Below are 19334 nucleotides of genomic sequence, written 5' to 3'. Positions count from 1 at the left end.
AAGCACACGCTATACATTTTGGGTGTGTTTTAACTGAAAATCTCTCATTATCAACATCTTGTTTACCGGCCCGGGCGTTTTTGCTTCACTGAGCCACACGACTGAACTGTTCCAGTTCATTACCACAGACACAGTCAACAGTTGTTTTAATCAAGTTGTGTGCAGCTTTTCTCACCTCCTCTCCAATGGTTATATTAGGGCACCGTCAGTGTGAGGGTGGCTGTAAACCAACGTGCCAGCCAATCGCAGCCCTCATTAGTCCTGACGGTGCTTTAATGCACTCATTTCTCCCCATCAGCCACATTTGTCTAAACATTGGGCTTGAGTTTGACTGTGAAATTTGTCCAGCAATCGCTGATTCAGACCACACACACGACACACACACACACACGCACACATTTACACGGACGCCACTGGACACAAAGTGATTCTGTTCACTCAAAATGCATCAGGTGTGACAAAAGTGAAATCTCGACACACACATGCATCAGATGCCAGTGCAGCCACAAGTTCAACAGGGGGAAAAGAGCTGTCAGTGTGATTTATGCCTCACCCCCTGACTTTGACACGGCCTGTCTTAAATAGCCCATTCAAAACAGAGATAATGAGCAAACCCTGCATTTTTTTTTGTTTGGCCTAAAAAGATAGTGTTCAAAAAACAAAACAAAAGATTGTGGATTGAATGCTGGCCCGCCCCCCGAGCCCATCCTTCACCTCTGCATTGAGCTCCTGCTAAAATCCCTGACAAAGGGGAAGTAACTCTGCCACTGCCACCCGAGGAAAGATCGAGTCACGTGACCAGTAACAGGACCAGATGTGATAGATGGGGGTGATGGAGCAGATCTTGTGTGGAGTGGGGATCTACCCCGATTTCCCAGATGAGTGCTGACTCAGCAGCTGCCAAACACATGGAGGTTGCTAGAGGCAGCCGGGACAGAACAACAGGAGAATCATTTTCAAATGGAACATTGATAAACAAACCTGATTGATCCCATCTTTTCATGTAGCGACAGACGTGGATTTGCCTTCAGCTCACAAGCATAAAAACCTGATATCTTAAAAGGAGATGTAAATACAGTACATGTTTCAAATTAAATAAGAACTAGATACATAAAACCAGACGTGGGAATAAGAGACAAGACCTTAAGACTGAGTCAGGCGAGGCTAGTTTACACCAAAAATTGCTCTCTGCTGCAGCGGTGAATTAAAAGCTTGGTGGTCACGTTGAGTAGCGTTAAGAATGCAAGACGTTTGACATTGACGGACAAATTATAAGTGATCTGCAGATGGCGTTCAACGGACAAACCAGGAGATGAGTGTTAAGTGGGGAGAGTAAATCTTGCAGGATTATTTTTTGCAAATCTGTTGTTTGGCGTCAGGAAAATAATTTCTTGTCATTTGAAGAGCAAGATTTTTGGCAGCACTGCAGAATTTCATTTTCTTTTGTCACACACGTTATCTGTATCAAATTAAATGCAGTGTCTTTTAATTTTGGTGTACTTGGCAGGGAGTACAATGACCCAGGTGCTAATTAGCAGGCCTGGCTCTTATACCAAAACTACAGCTTAACTGTCAAAAAATAAAAGGAGGGAAAAAAAAGAAAGAAAACAAAACAGGGACCTTGTGAAAATTCCCGCAACAGAATTCCCTTTTCTGCTCAATTCATATGGGCTAACTGACACCAAGGGTGTGAGGACTTGCACTGTTGTTTACTGTCCGGGTGGCAGTCCACAGCTCTAATTTCCTTATAAAAGCCCCACAGCCTTCTTTCAAACACCCCCCCCCCACCCCCGTCCTCCCTCTCCTCGGGGCTACCTGCTGGGCCCTGAAGTGCAAATCGGAGCTAGTGAGGATAGCAGATGAGCTGAGGTCATTCATGGCTTTCCAGTAGGCCACACAAACAAAGGCAAACATTCCAGTTGAATGCCATTGCTGAAGTTGGTGAGAAAGAGAGGGAGAAGGAGACAAGAGCAGGGCTCAGCGAAGATAATAGCCTCGGGGCGAGGGAGTGTGCGCGCATGTACGTGCATGTGTGTGTGCGTGTGTGTGTTCTGAGGGATTATCTGTGGAACCATAAAGTGGGGTGAACCAGGGTTTAAGGCCTGACGTGACCAGAGGGATCGGGGGCAGGGTCCAGGGCCTAAGGAGGGGCGGACAAAAGGAGCATTTGGGCAGATGAAGAAGCCATCATCATTAACCCACTGGAAGTTTACTGTCCAGTTATAAAACTCATTTCAAAATTAAGGGCTAGGTGGTGCGTGTGAAAGGAAAGCAGCACTGGGAAGGTCTGCGAGAGGCTTGAGGGTGGTGCAGCGGCTCATTGAGGAACCCTGAACCTAATCCATTAGGAGACAAGCGGCCTTTGTGTTAACTCCAGCTTGATTGGAACAGTGACCTTGCCACACACTTTGGCCCAGCGGATGAGTTTAAGGGCAAGGCATTTAACCTTAAACTGGATCTCAGCCACAGACAAAGGGCTGGCGTCATTTGAACCGATGAAGCACAAAAGAAAATCAAACCTTGTTAAACGTTGCTTCAAAGTCGTTCCGAATGACTTTGCAGAGTCAATTGTGACTCAGTGCTTTAATATAAAATTAAAATAACAATCGGCCATTGATTTAACATTCAGTTAGTAATGAATTAGCTGCTCAACCAAAACCGGTTATTTGCTATTATTTTACTCTTACTGGTTCCAACGTTTTCACGTTTGTGAAAAACAAATGCCACGGGAAAATGGAGGTTAGGAGTTACAAAAAGTTCCGTGTCCACAACAAGACAGTGTTAATTAATTCTTATGACAGTGTTTCCCAGGCTTTAACTGCATCTTCTCAATTCCAAATACAACCAAGTTGCCTTTTATTAGATTTTTCTTTTTTTTTTACTTTCAGTGTCTCTGCCATAAATCACAAGACCTATATTTTCAACTCACCGCCTTTAAAAAGCACAAACAGCATCCCCGCTTGCCAGAAAAAAAGGCCAGGTCTTTGACTGTTTGACAGTCATTCAGAGAGATCTGCTCCCATGGCTGTTTTCCCTGATAGAAAAAGGGAATGAAAGTGAAGGACGAGCCACAGTTTACAATGCTGTTCATGACTGTGTAATAAAAATGGAAGGCCCGCCAGTCAACCCAATCTGCATTTTACAACGCTGCCGGGTTGAACACCAGTTCACCTGAGTCCAAACAACAGGGAGAGACACAGGACCCTAATGCATTTATGAACTTATTCAGCGAGGCAATATTGAATAAGACAACAATGAGTTCTATTTCATGCTGTAAAGCTGTCACTGGCAGTGGTCACATACTGGTCAATGGTAAAGGGCAAGAGAAGGTAAGGTGAGGTTAAGACACGGGGTCCTCTAAAGGTTTAGATTGAAGGATTTATTTAAAAAAATGCAAAAATCATGCTTGACCTTATACAGGACATTTTAAATGCACAATACACACACATTAAAGCACCTTGTATACAAATCATCACTGCAACTTCTTACATCTGGTCCACAAATAATGTCTCATCCCAGAGTAGATCTTTGATGATGGTTGACCAGGTCTTGTCCTGGTCATAAACACTTGTTTAGACAGCCCTATTTGTTATGGGGTGTAAAAGGAGCTCCATGGATCACGGTGAGAAGGCCAGCACTATCACAACATTGGCTCTTATCAGATAACAACTAGGAGATGAACTCCAGCATGCCAACACATCGTATGTCAGTCGAACATAAGTGGCATGTGATAATGAGATGATCAGCAACTGACACTTGGTAATGTTTGACATTTTTTCAGTGCTGGGCAAACCGTTCCATCTGGATTAGGAATTGTACATTACACTGAAAATGTTTACTACACTTTACTACATATGCAGAAAAGAACCAAAAGAGAACGTCTTCAAATTTAAGGTCAGATTCTGGTAGGTTTTTAATACTACACTATACACAATAATCTGCACAATAATCCGCTGTAAAGAATAGTCAATCGTGGCATCGTGAGACAGACAGGAAAGCATTTTCCAAAGAATAAATGTAAAACGAGGTTCAAGCTTCGTCACTGTCATGGGTGTGCCAGATTTAAAAATGTGTCACTAAATATTAGAGCTGAAACAATTAATCGATTATTAATAGATCACTAAATTAATCGACAACTGCTTTGATAATCGATAATCGGTTTTCTTGATTAAAACAAGATTTCTGATTGTTTCAGCTTCTTAAATGTGAATATTTTTATCATTAAAAGTGAATCATTTTGGTTTGTGGACAAGACGAGACATTTGAGAACATCATCATTTCCAGGTTTGACAAAAAACGATCAACATTTTTTTAAGGTTTTCTGATATTTTAATGACCAAGCGATTAATCATGTGCACATTTGGATAATTAAGTAGTGATAATTACCTTTATTGTTTTATCATCTTGCCCCATATTATATAAGATTGTCTTACATGAGTAAGAATTGTAACTGCGTTGGTGGACAAAACAGGATATTTGAAAATCTCCACACTGGTTAATTTTTCACTCATTTTCTCACATTTTAGTTCATTGAGAAAATAATTTGCACAATAATGCCCAAACCTCTCGACCCATTGTTCGTGTCGGAGCTAAGTTAAAAATTAAGACATCGACTGAATGTTTTCGACAATTTAAGACAACATAAAAAAAACAAAAGAGAGAAAGGGGAAATAGATTAAAGGTGTTGACACAATGGACGGGTGACCTGCTCACCCTTCTTTCCTTGAACGTTTGGATCACTGACACACTAACTTAATTTAGCCGTTCCCGAAGTACTGAGTGCTCATGGAGAGGACATAAGAAAGAGGTCTGTTGTGTTTATCAGGCATCCAGAGAGAGAGACCCACTTTTCACAATAGGACCTCTCCTTTCTTTTCCTCCCTGAAAAAAAGTCTCGGCCACCTTGAATTCATTTGAGTGACACCGTGACAAAGAGGCTTCTCAATGTCCTGACGAAGGCACCTCCTCCCCTTTCTCTCTAAACTTCCTTACCGGGCGATCAGCTGTATCCATCATGCCTCTCTTCCCGACCCCAGGCGGCAATGCTGCCTCCACAGCTCCCTACCCCCGTCTTCCCCTCTCACACGCCTGCCACATCTCCTCTGTCGCCCCACCCTTCTGATTAATTAAGGACCAGGTTGCCCTCGGTGACAGGACCCACACTCAAATCCCATCAGTCCTCCATGCTACTGCAAGAGCCACGGCATCAGCAGGACTCTTTTTTGTCTTAATGGGACAATAGAATCGAGGCAATCCTTTGTCGTGGATTTGACCCCCACACACAAGCCTTGCTGATGAGAAAAAGTGACAGTAAACCTATTCTGCGACAGTGCCACTTCATCCTGCGCTGATCCCTCTGAGAGACGGATACATTACCGACTGGCAGATGTGACAGGGAACAGGGAAAAAGGGTGGTGAAGAGGGCACAAATTTAAAATGTGTCATTGTAGCCTTAGAGTTGGAGTTAATAAAGGATTTTTTGCTTATTTTAACCATAGAAGCCAGTACGACAAGGACAATACGTTTTTTTGGACAGACTGGGAGACCAATTTTATTTCATTTGCTCTGTATTATATCACTTTAACAATTTTAAAGTTGTAGGCTCGGGTTGCAATCCACATAATTTCATTATACTTTCTTTTTTTTTGCCTGAGCAGTATCCTCCTGTCGTCATTTACCTTTGCATCTCCATTGCTACGATACACAGGACTCAGTGAATCAGGTGACCAATTATGAGCGCCCATTTTCTGTTGGAGAGTAATGAATGACAGACAGATGGAGAGGGTCTTACACCAGGAGGAGGATTTTCATTTCCTTCATCTTCATTAGTCGAGTAATCTGTAATTTACGGTTTTGCAAAAAAATCCTTATTTTATGGATCGATTGACAACCATAATAACTGTAAATAAAGTAAATAAATCAGGTAAATATAAAGTAAAATCTTAATACAGACTCAAAGCTTCAAGTTTAATGGGAGAACACAATACTTTCTTATTCTGTAAGTAGGTATTAACACAAAACAAAATATCTCAATAATAATCAATAATAAACATGTAGAAAAACGATCTTAAATGTGTAATTTATTGCTGATTGTAATAGATTTAATAATGTGATAAATATAACCTATTGTCGTTCAAAAGAATATTGTTTGCTGTTCATGCCAATCGCTATTCCCATTCTAACTTGGTTGGCCACTTGAGATCAACTGGGGGATTATTGTTTCTTTCTGAAATTTACTCTATTGGAGTTTGCATCAGACTCCAGATTTAGCTTCACGTGTTTGTCCTGAGGCAATGCACAGGCACATTCATACTGTCCATCAACACTGTATCAGTACTTCCATACTGTATTAATTACAATTTATCTTGCTAAGAAATGACAGGATACAAAAAAACTCAGTGTAGCATTTTGGCAAAACTCCTCACGAAGCTTTCTCTCTCTCTTTCTCTCTCTTTCTCTCTCTTTCTCTCTCTCTCTCTCTCTCACACACACACACACACACACACACACACACGCAGTGAAGCCTAAATTGATGCAAAACATGTTCATCCGCACCACAGGTGGGAACGGTTTCAATGAATTACTTTGATGCTAATCTGCGTTCTAATCCGGATAATCTTATCAGCAAGTCAGTGTGCAGATCTAAGAAATCCAGTAAAGCATTGTTGGTTTTTAATAGTTTCTATTGAAAGCCTGTTTTTTTCTGGTTATACTTGCTTGAATTGCAAATGTTCATGCAGACGGAGAGTGAAAGGAAATAATTACACACACACACACACACACACAAACACACAGAATGACCTCCCCTGTCACAGAGGAACGCTGAGTCCTCGCAGCAGAGGGTTGGGTCTTGGTCACCGTAGCCTTGGACAAGCTGTGACAGCGTATGGTGAAGCCTTCTGCTACAGACAGTACTCTCCCCCACAAACCCCAGCTGGCAACATCAACACACAGTGACCTTGTGTTTCAATTTCGAGCAGGGAGGGACCGAGGGAGCGAGAGAGAGGAGAGAGTGAATTGTTGTTTTGGGATTGTGTATGTGTGTGTGTGTGTGTGTGCATGGGACAGTATATGTGGGCAAAGGTGATGATGATGCTGCCATAGAAATCTGGCTACAAGCCTGAGTGTTTCCAGCTGTTGTTTTAGCACACATCTCTCAGCAACAATAGGAAATCCCATAGAAACAGTTAGACGCTATAAACTGCTCATATGTAAACAATCAGTTTTTCTCCATGAATGACTTCCAATAATTCATTGATTACCAAAGTTGACGGCAATTCATTTCATGCCCATACATTGGCTTAATATGTCAGCCAAAGTTCACCAATTAAAAAGAGTGAAAACATTTGAAGGGCTACATGTAAGAAAAAAAAAAAAAGTCAGAATACTGAGATTAAAGTCAAAAGCACAAACAAAGCAACAGACTGAAAATGTGACATGAACAGACAGACCGAGCAACAAACACAGGTGAAACTAATAAGACAGGTGAAACACATTACGACAGGGCAGATAATCAGGGAAGACAGGACAGGAAGCAAAACTGGACAAGGTGCACACGAGGAAAAACTTCAAAATAAAACAGGAAGCAAGGAACTGAAAACCAGTCAGAGGACAAAAAAACTAGGGTCTCTCATTCTCACTCAGTCTTTCATTAATTCATGTATCCACTGCTGAAAACTTTAACTCCGTCTGTTGCAGCTGGCACTCAGTAACAATACAAACAGCCTATAGATGATCATGGTGGTGTCTAACTGTCACTAAAAAAGAATCTGATGCCAAAACAAAGAAAAATGAAGCTAAAATCAGTAAACTTTCCATCAGACTGCTGTAAAAATAATCCATCCGGTGACACAGCAGCACACGCTGTGTTCTTTAGAAAGAACACCTTGCTGCGAGCAATGATTTCTGGCTGCAGGTACTGTTCCACTGGGGCTGGCACAGGGGGAAGGGGAAGACGGCGGTACACTCTGTGTGAGAACACACTGTTCCATAACAGCGCTCTGCAAGAAGGAATTCTCAGCTTGGTGCTTTCCAGGTTTCAATGGCAAGAATGATGATATATTATAACTAAGTGCTCTCCACACAGCCAGCGCGCATGCTTTGCTCTTCATGAGCTGGTGTAACGGAGCCCGCAAAAAATCCAGGAGATTGATGTAACAGAAAAAAAGGGAGGAGGAGGATGAACAGTGTCGACATGAGACAAGCACTTCATGCCACAGTCGTACTGTGATGTGTGATGCAAGGTTCCACAGGTGTCAGGGTTAGTGACCTCATTTGTTTATTACGGCTGCAAATGAAAGAGTTCAACTCAAGGGACAGAGGACTGAAAACTCCTCCTTCACCTTGACATGTCACCACTCCCCCACACGCACACACATACACGCACTAAACAGGCCTAATTGTGACTGGTGACCCTTTGACTTTGCTGTGGACACGCTTCCTGATGAACGACTTGGGGGCATGTACAGATAGGTTCCATTCATTTCTGCCACAGAGCTATTTCAACTTTGATCTGGGGTTGGCTGGGGGGTATTCAGGGAATAAGAAGGACTTTCAGAGGAAGCCTTGGAACTACAAAGTGGGAACTGTTATGATAGAGCTGAAACAATTAATCGATTATTAATCGATTACTAAATTAATTGACAACTATTTTGATAGTCGATTAATCGGTTCAAAGCTTTTTTCATGATTAAAACAAGTTTTCCAATTGTTTATGCTTCTCTATGTGAGTATTTTTTAGGGATGCACGATATATCGGCATTAATATTGTTATCGGCCGATGTTCGTCATTTTTTAACATATCGGCATCGGTTCAATGAGTAAAACTGCGCCGATTTTAACAACCGATGTTTATACCCGTCTAATTGCTGTTTGTGTATGTATGTCGGGAAGGGGAGACCATGCGGCATTTGTTTGGGCATATGACAGCGTCAGTGACGCAAGCGCAGCACAAGATGTGTGTGTGTGTGTTGAGGAGAGAGAATGTCAGCGGTGTGGGCGATTTTTCAGGGTGTCAATAGAAGATACGCGAAAAGCATTATGCAACACTTGCAAAGTCAAGGTAATGCGCGGAGGGTTCCGCGTCAAGTCATTCAATACCACAAATTTGATTATGTCATTTGAAAAACCGCCACCCTGAAGTACATGTGAGGACAATAAGTTCAGATTGTTATAAAAAGGGACACCCATATCTTTTTGTTATTTAATATGTCATGTTATTAATATTTTCTGTTTAATCTAAAAGAATCACTGTGCTCTAGTTTCTGCAATCAGGCAATACAGGGGTGTAGTGGCGCCTTTACGCCACAAGAGGGAGTATCCCCGCAAATGAGTAACTCTGTCAAGGGAAAACACAGCCGATGCACACAGGGTATAACCTGCATCCGGCTGGACAGAAACATAATGATGTGTATTGCCATGTGTATTTCCAGGTAAGCAGAAGAGAAACGGGTAAAATAGACATATCAAAGAGTAACACCACAGAGTTATAAAGGTGGCGAGGAAGTTGGCCGAGTATTCCTGTCATTTTAAAGTCTGTTTTGTTGTAAGTTATCCCTGTAACTCCGAAGTTGACGCTAATGGTAAAGCTAATGCTAACTGTATGATGAGTATGACTGTATGATGTATGATGTATGATGAGCCACGTTAGCCGCTAAGCCAAGTTACTGGGATAGGTATAGAGGGTGTTGGGTGTTTATATGTTTATACGAAACCATAGATATGGTGCCAATGTAACAGCCAGTGATATATGTCTGTATATATGTTCAAACTAACATGGAAAACACAGCCGATGCACACAGGGTATAACCTGCATCCGGCTGGACAGAAACATAATGATGTGTATTGCCATGTGTATTTCCAGACTGTCCAGTAAAGAATGTGAATGAAGCCACACTGCGTCTTCATTGAAGTGTGCAACAAAATTTGGTGTCAGAAGTGGGATCAGCGGTGCTACGGAGAAGCAGTGTGAGATTGCAGACCAAACGCAACTATGGAGCTGGAGCGACTGCAAGATCAATTGAATGAGATCCTGGTGCAGTTAAGGTTTGAGCAGCTACAAGAGGTGTGTTTGCAAGCTAAGACTTCAACTGAAAGACAGACGAAAAAGCACACGCTGATCAGAGCAATAAATGAAGCAGTAGATATAGCAATAGAAGAGGAGGAAGAGGAGGTAACATATGCATTCCTGGTCAAGTTGATAAAGAGCGCTGAGGAAATGGAAGGAAGGGATGTTGTGAAGGAAAACACCAGTAAAGATGCTGAAGCATTGGTCAGCCTACAAGAACAGTATACAGCACTGCAGCTGAGCTTTCAGACCTCCACAAAAAGATTGGAGGAGGAAATGGCCAGGCTGACACATAAAATGACTTCCCAAGGACCCAGCCAGGGTCCGAGCCCCAAACTAGCTATTTCATCTGCAACTCAGCCACCTGAAGTAACCATACGAAGGGAGTTTAAAATTAATGGCCAGATTGGAGAAAGGGGCCAAAGAGACAAGCTGTCCTACTCTAACCTGGTCCACCAAATTGAAATGGGACTGAAAAGAAATCATGGTGAGGCAGAGATTATTGAGGCTGTTGTCAGGGCCATAAGCCCAGGTCTAAGTCTCCGTGATATGTTAGAGATAAAGTCAGACCTCACCCTGGCACAGCTTCGTACTATCTTAAAGGGGCATTACAAAGAGGATAGCTCCACTGATCTCTATCATCGGCTGATAAATATAACCCAGGATAGTAACGAGTCCCCACAGAACTTTCTATTCAGAGCGATAGAGCTAAAAGAGAGACTGCTAGCATCATCTCGAGAACCAGGCACAGATGAACATTACAGTACTGAACTGGTACAAAGAAAGTTCTTAAGAGCGGTGGGCACAGGACTGATCAGTGACAATGTGAAATATCAAATCAAGGGCTATTTGGATGATCCGACAGTCACTGATGATGTTCTAATTTCTAAAACCAATGAAGCAGCCAGCTTTGAGGCTGAAAGGCAACAAAAGTTTCGGAAGAGCAACAGAGAACTCAAAGTGAGAGAGATAAGAGCAGAGACACAACCAGTTTCAAGAGGCAGTAATTGGTGCAGTTGGTGGACGAGAACAATTATCCTCCACATCAACAAAGATGAAAACAGTAAAAACACCATCAACGGTGACCCATAAAGAATCAGAGCTCCTAGAGGTCATTAAGCAGCTTAAATGTGAAATAGCTGAAATAAAGGGAGTCATCCATGAGTCACACAGATCTGCCACCCCACGTCAACCCAGTAGGAAGAGGGGCTGCAAAGACTGTCAAGACAGAAACAGAGGGGAGCAGTGTGACCACTGCTTCAGGTGTGGACAAAGTGGTCACCTGTCCAGGGGATGTCGGACACGGAAAAGGCTCACAGACAGGTCAGAACAAGTTGAAATGTCCGCTAGTACTGTGATATCGCTCCCACCTCCATCTGTTTCAGGTCAAACCCAGAGTGAGCAGCAAAAAGACGTTTATCAGCTCATCACAGACAGCATCCAACACTTGGAGACAAAAATGGCAGCTACTGGACAAGGCAACAGAAATGAAGCAGTTGGTGTCAGTCTCCTCTCACCACAGCTAAGAGCCCAGCTCCTCAATCTGATTGGGAAGAAGTACGTGATTACCTGTCTGCTGGATGGAGTAATGACAAGAGCTTTGTGGGACACTGGATCACAGGTTTGTCTCATAAATGAGAGATGGAGACAACAGAACCTTCCCCACACTACCGTTAGGAGTATATCGGAGCTCCTCGGGCCTGGTACACTAGATGGGAGGGCTGTGAATCAAACACCAATCCCCTTCTCTGGGTGGGTGGAAATTAAGTTCAGGTTACCTACAGTTGAGGTCACACAGCTAGAGCTGCTAGTGCCAGTGTTAGTGGTCACTGATAAAGGAGTAGCAGACGAGCCCATCATAGGCTTTAATGTGATTGAATACCTGGTCGCCAGGGGTATTGAACCACCCCGTGTTCTCAGCGAGGCTGTCAGTGCAGCTTTCGCCTTTGATTGCAGGAAAACTGAAGTGTTTTTGAAGTTGATGAAGAGTGGGGATGATGGACTAGGTGAGGGCACAGTGAAAGCAGGAAGAGAGCTAACCATGATCTCACCTGGTCAGACTAAACCTGTTAAATGTAGTGTGAGGGCAGGTCCACTGTCCGAACAGCAGGATGTCTTGTTTGAGCCAGAGTCACACCTCCAGTTACCAGAGGGGTTAGAGGTCAGGGGAAGTGTGGTGCGTCTACAGCGAGGTACCCGGTCCCGTCTCACCATCCCCATCACAAATAATACAGCTCATGAGATCTTACTGCCTCCAAGGATTGTAGTTGGGTGTACTCAGAGGGTCAAAAACATATACCCCGCCAACACAAGACCTGTGGGTACGAGCCAGATAGAAACCAATGTACCAGCCACAGGGCAAGCCGCCACATTAACGAAAGAAAAGCAAGTGACAGAACGAGAAAAAGGAACAAACAGTGACAGTTTCTGGGATCCCCCAGTACCCCTTGACCATCTCTCTACAACCCAGCAGCAGGAAGTCAGGCAGCTACTGAGGGAAGAGAGTCAGGTTTTCTCTCGGGATGAACAGGATACAGGAACCATACCATCTCTGCAGCTTCAGTGACCCCACCCCTGTCAAACGCACATACATATCTGTCCCAAAACCACTTCACAAAGAAGTAAAAGAGTATTTGGAAGACCTGTTAAACAGAGGGTGGATAGCTAAATCCAAATCCCCCTATTCCAGCCCAATTGTGTGTGTGCGGAAAAAGGATGGGAGCCTCCGCCTGTGCTGTGACTACCGTGAGCTAAATAAAAAGTCGATCCCCGACCGCCATCCGATACCACGGATACAAGATATGTTAAACACTTTAAAGGGAAGTTCCTGGTTTTCAGTATTGGACCAAGGAAAGGCCTACCACCAGGGATTCCTAGAAGAGTCGAGTCGTCCCCTCACGGCATTTATTACACCATGGGGATTATACGAGTGGGTGAGAATTCCCTTTGGCTTGTCATCTGCTCCTGCAGAGTTCCAGAGATCGATGGAGGAGTGTCTGGTGGGACTGCGTGATGAGGTTTGCTTGCCCTATTTGGACGACAACCTGGTTCACTCTCAGACATTTGAGGACCACTTGAATGATCTGAGGAAGGTCCTGCAGCGTTACCGGAGCCACGGAGTGAAATTAACTGCAAGAAAATGTGAGCTCTTCAAAAATCAGGTGAGATTCCTGGGAAGGCTTGTTACAGACAACGGTCATACAATGGACCCTGCAGACATTGCTCCTGTCCAAGCATTAAAACAGCGGACCCCCACCACAATTGGGGAAGTGAGGAAGCTGTTGGGATTCATCGCTTACTACCGCAACTATATTTCTAACTTTTCACGTATAGCAAAGCCTCTCTATGACCTGCTGTGCACAGAAAATACAGTAAGAGAAAAGCCCAAACACAAGAAATATGGCAGAAAAACACAACAAAAAGGGGTCCAATTACCATCATCTCACCCGATCGTGTGGTCATCTGAACACCAACAGGTACTCTGTCGATTGATTGATTGTCTCTCCCAGCCACCAGTGTTAGGATATCCTGACTTTGAACAACCATTCATCTTACACTGCGATGCATCACAGGAGGGGCTCGGAGCGGTGGTTTATCAGAGGCAACATGGAAAACTGGTGGTGATTGCATACGGGTCAAGGACACTAACTGCCCCTGAGAAAAACTACCATCTCCACTCAGGCAAGTTGGAGTTTCTTGCCCTGAAGTGGGCCATATGTGAACGGTTTAGGGACTATCTCTACTATTCTCCACCATTTGTAGCCTACACCGATAACAACCCACTCACATATGTGCTCACTACAGCCAAGCTGAATGCAACCACATACAGGTGGGTAGCTGAACTTGCTGACTTCCAGTTCTGCATCAAGTACCGACCTGGAAGGGCAAACAGGGACGCGGATGGCCTCTCACGCATGCCTTTGGACATGGAGCGGTACATGGAAACCTGCACACAAGTAGTGGCACCTGAGGTAATGAACAGTGTGACTCAAGCTCTCACAGTTCAGCTGGAAAGCAGTGAGCCGTGGCTGTGTCCTTTGACCATTTCAACAGTGCTGGCTGAGGAAAGTGACGTGGCGTCAGTGGCAGAGATCTCTAAGACAGTTCTGAGAGATGCACAGAAAGAAGATCCTGTGATAGGAGAAGTGCTGAAGTATGTCATCTCTAATCACTGGCCTAAAGGTGGAAAACAGGGCCGAAACAAGGAAGTAGCTGCACTGGTGAGAGAAAGACAGAAACTACGCATTGATGATGAGGGTTTACTGTACAGGAAGACCGTCAGCCGGTCACAACTAATCTTGCCAAAGAAGTTCCATGACCTGGTGTATAAAGAACTGCATGAAGAGATGGGTCACCTAGGTGTTGAGAGAGTTTTGGCACTCATCAGAGATCGCTTTTATTGGCCTCATATGCAGAGGGATGTCGAGCATTACATAACACGGGTGTGCAGCTGTCTAAAAAACAAACGTCCCAATAAGCCAACCAGAGCTCCCCTCACCAGCATCGTCACCACTTACCCGTTTGAGCTGGTTTCCATCGATTTCTTACATTTAGATAAATGTAAGGGAGGGTATGAATATATCCTTGTGGTAATGGACCACTTCACCCGATTTGCTCAGGACTACCCCTGCAGAAATAAAATGGCTAAAACTGCGGCAGAAAAGATATTTGGAGATTTTGTATTGAGATTCGGTTTTCCCACAAGACTCCATCATGACCAGGGAAAGGAATTTGAAAACAAACTGTTTGCTAAGCTTCAGGAATTCAGTGGAGTTAAGGGGTCCAGGACCACCCCATACCACCCACAGGGGAATGGCCAGGTGGAGAGGTTCAACAGGACTCTACTGAGCATGCTCAGAAATCTCCCGGAGACAGCTAAGGCGGACTGGAAAGCTTCCCTGGCCAAGGTCGTTCATGCTTTCAACTGCACGCGTAGCGAGGCTACAGGCTATGCACCATATTATCTCCTGTTTGGGCGGAACCCCAGGCTCCCCATTGATCTGATGTTTGGTCTCACAGTGAAGGACCAGAGCTCATCGCATGCGGACTATGCTGAGACGTGGAAGGCTCGCATGAATGATGCTTACAGGGTGGCCTCAGAGACGGCCGGTAAGGAGAGCAGACGAGGAAAAGATCTTTATGACAGAAAAGTTTATGGTGCAGAGTTATATCCTGGATGCAGAGTGCTGGTTCGAAACCTCAATGAAAAGGGGGGACCTGGGAAGTTGAGATCGTTCTGGGAAGGCCAGGTGTTTGTGGTGGTACAACGAAAATATCAGGACAGTCCAGTGTATGAGCTCAGGCCAGAAAATGGGAAGGGGCGCATTCGAGTCATGCATAGAAATCTCCTGCTTCCATGTGACTTTCTGCCCGTGGAGAAGATCAACATGTCCACAGAATCCAGGAAGAAGTACAAGGAAAAGAGCAAGTGGCGATGTAAGCAACAGGAACAAGAAGACAGTTCGGACGAAGAGGATGAATGGAGAGGAATCATCGGATTGCAAGCGGAGGGCAGGGATTCAGTGGCCGAAGATCTGGGAGAGGATACGGTAGAGTCTCAGGAGGACCAACAGGAAGAAGATACAGGGGTGGAAGAGGAGGACGATGTCACACAAAGAACTGAGGGAGAACATCAGTCTGCTGAGTCTGCATGCAGTGACGAGGAAGATGACGATCAGTTGCCTACCCAAACGACAAAGTATCCTTTGAGACAGAGAAGACCGAGAGCAATATTTACTTACAATAAGTTGGGACTGCCTACCATGTCCTATGTATAGGTAACCATGGCAGTTGAGCAGTGAGTCAAGTTGAAAGACAGTTAAAGTCAAGCTCATGTTACTGTTCATTTGAAGAATTTAGAGTTCTTAGAGTTAAGTTAAGTAAAACTGTAATATAGATGTGACTAGTGTGTAGGAATAAGGTTGTTGTTGGGTGAATATGGACTAATGTAATCCACTGTGACCCCTCTCCGGTACACTTTGAAGTAGATAGGAAGTTATGTCTATGTTAAAGGGCCTTACTCAGAAAAGATGCAGACACCCGTGCTAGTGATGGAAGTTGCAGTGGACTGTTATCGTGCACAATAACGCCTGCTGCAAACATATGGCATCAACGGGAGATAAGTGCTATATGGTTTACTGAAACAGTATCGTATCTTCAGGGACTTTCTGACTCCTACTGGGACATAACATTTCTACATGCGGGGTTGTACTACAACACGAGACTGTATATGTGTCGGCATGTCGGGACGACATTGAATTTTCGAGGGGAGAGTGTGAGGACAATAAGTTCAGATTGTTATAAAAAGGGACACCCATATCTTTTTGTTATTTAATATGTCATGTTATTAATATTTTCTGTTTAATCTAAAAGAATCACTGTGCTCTAGTTTCTGCAATCAGGCAATACAGGGGTGTAGTGGCGCCTTTACGCCACAAGAGGGAGTATCCCCGCAAATGAGTAACTCTGTCAAGGGAAAACACAGCCGATGCACACAGGGTATAACCTGCATCCGGCTGGACAGAAACATAATGATGTGTATTGCCATGTGTATTTCCAGGTAAGCAGAAGAGAAACGGGTAAAATAGACATATCAAAGAGTAACACCACAGAGTTATAAAGGTGGCGAGGAAGTTGGCCGAGTATTCCTGTCATTTTAAAGTCTGTTTTGTTGTAAGTTATCCCTGTAACTCCGAAGTTGACGCTAATGGTAAAGCTAATGCTAACTGTATGATGAGTATGACTGTATGATGTATGATGTATGATGAGCCACGTTAGCCGCTAAGCCAAGTTACTGGGATAGGTATAGAGGGTGTTGGGTGTTTATATGTTTATACGAAACCATAGATATGGTGCCAATGTAACAGCCAGTGATATATGTCTGTATATATGTTCAAACTAACATGGAAAACACAGCCGATGCACACAGGGTATAACCTGCATCCGGCTGGACAGAAACATAATGATGTGTATTGCCATGTGTATTTCCAGACTGTCCAGTAAAGAATGTGAATGAAGCCACACTGCGTCTTCATTGAAGTGTGCAACATACACAAACAACGGCAGGAAGCTAACGCTAGTAACATTAGGAAGCAGACAAAAAAGAAAGCAGCACAGCTGGGACTCGACCAAAGGAAGACAGTGGCCAGGGCAATAACGATCAAGGTAATGGAAATGATTGCTCTTGACGACCAGCCGAGGGTTCCGACGGTTGATAGCGCATATTGAACCCCGCAACAACCTGCCAAGTCGGCGCTACTTTTCCGATGTATATTTCCGAATAAATATCTGGTTGCCATAAATACTGGCAAGTTTGATTAAGTATTTTAACATGTTTTCTTTATTATGGCAGCTCTTAGTAGAGCTTGTCAGGTATTGTTTCTCATATCTGTTGTGTAGTTTTATTGTGAAGGGAAGTGGCGCGGTTGTTGTTGCCGGGAGGAAGGGTTGTTGACTTTATTTACGTACCCAGTATAGACGCCCTTATCTCGGTTACAGTAACTTTGGCAGGGTATTATTTTTATTTATGTTCATGTTTGTAATTTATGATCCAAACTTTCTCACAGGAGTTTAGTGAGTTAAGGGAGTTAAACTGTACTTTAATTTAGTTACACACTTGCTACAAGTGGTAAAGGTTTCTAAAAACCTTTACTTGTAGTTGGTTACTTGTGTCTTATGTGACCTTGTTATTTGGAGGTAAAACATGTTTTGAAAATAAAGGAAGACATTCAAAAATTCAGCTTGCATGATTTTCATTCTGTACAAACTTTTATCATCTCGGAAACTTTTTTTTTAAAACATATATCGATATCGGTAGATATCGGTTATCGGCCATAGCAGCAATATTAATATCGGATATCGGTATCGGCGGAAATAGTCATATCGGTGCATCCCTAGTATTTTTTTTTCATTTTTTGGCTCTGGATAACAAAGAAATAATTTGAAGTTAATTATTTTGGTTTGTGGACATTTGAGAACATCATCATTTCCAGGTTTGACGAACACCACTCAACATTTTTTAAGTTTTTCTGATATTCTATGGACCAAACGATTAATCGAGAAAATAATCGACAGATTAGTTTATGCTGGGTTTTTAAAGGCGACAATAAATGCTTGTATCACACATACAGTATATGTTAGTTATGGAGGTCTACTTACATATATTAACTTGTTTTCATGATTAAAAACCTCCTAATAGCTGCAAACGAGCCAATCAAAATATCTCCTCACGGACGCTCTCGTCAGCCGCGCTGTTTCAGACCAAAACCACACCCCCAGAACGTGGACAGTGTTGTGATTGGCCAGGTACCTGGAAGTGACGTAATAGACAGGCCAGCTCTCAGCAGCTACAACGAGAGTAGTTCTTCTTCTTTTGCGGTTGAATGTGCGCAACCGGATGTGCCCGGACTAGTGCCGCACCAGGAGGCGCTACGGTGGTGAGAGGAGTGGTGAGGATTTCTGATGACGACATCAAATTAAGGAAGTGCCGCTTCACAGAGCCCAGGAAAACAATACAACACTATTTTCTCAGCAGTGGCTGAACTTTTGTTCTGAAACTTTAGGGGTTATAAACGAGGTAATGACGCAGATGAGGTAATGACGCAATGTTCTCATTGTTTTTGTGACAGTACATTGCAGAAATGTTGCATATTATGTCTTTAATGAGAGAAAAAAAACAAAAAAAAACTAGCGGCCTGGGTTCAACTGGTTGGTCAACCAGGAGATCCCGTGGTGACAGATAAGAACCTGTCCTGCATGTCAGGAATGGTGATAACTAACAGGACATCACAACAGGAAGTGAAGCCATCTACTAGTGTCATGTTCCACTGATGCATAACACACACACACAATTAGCATCAGGAGGTTAGCCTGCGACAAAGAGCAGGATGTTTGGGCCACAGTGTTCCTGGCTCTACTGCATGTCCCACTTCCCTGACAGTAAGTTCCCTGTATTTATTACTAAACACCACATTCTATGACTGTGATAAAGCACAATTCTTTTTTCTTTTTTTTTAAACTTACTAGGGGGTGGAGTGGCTCAGTGGTTAAGACCCTACCTTGTGTACCGAAGACATCATGGTCGCAAGTTCGATTCCACCCCTGGCTAATTGTACTTGTAAGTCGCTTTGGATAAAAGCGTCTGCTAAATGACATGTAATGTAATTTATAAGAATGTCACGTAAACAACCTTTCCTTTTCTCCTGACACTGACTGAGAAGGCCATAAACTCTGAGACTCACACCCTACAGCACAAATTCATGGTCATTTA

General features: G+C 43.5%; 1 protein-coding gene and 1 long non-coding RNA gene across 5 annotated transcripts in view; one reads left to right on the top strand and one right to left on the bottom strand.

Annotated features, from left to right (window-relative positions):
- Window positions 1-19334, bottom strand: part of greb1l (GREB1 like retinoic acid receptor coactivator) — a 73231-nt gene that overhangs the window by 30498 nt on the left and 23399 nt on the right. The gene's annotated exons all lie outside the window — the stretch shown is intronic.
- On the top strand, window positions 9153-9892 carry LOC122767908. Its single transcript, XR_006360258.1, has 2 exons — window positions 9153-9431; window positions 9863-9892. It is a non-coding gene; the product is annotated as an uncharacterized LOC122767908 (long non-coding RNA).

The sequence above is a fragment of the Solea senegalensis genome, linkage group LG1, assembly GCF_019176455.1.
Source record: "Solea senegalensis isolate Sse05_10M linkage group LG1, IFAPA_SoseM_1, whole genome shotgun sequence".
NCBI lineage: Eukaryota > Metazoa > Chordata > Actinopteri > Pleuronectiformes > Soleidae > Solea > Solea senegalensis.
Note: the sequence above shows the minus strand (reverse complement) of the source record. Positions and strands in the feature narration are given on the sequence as shown.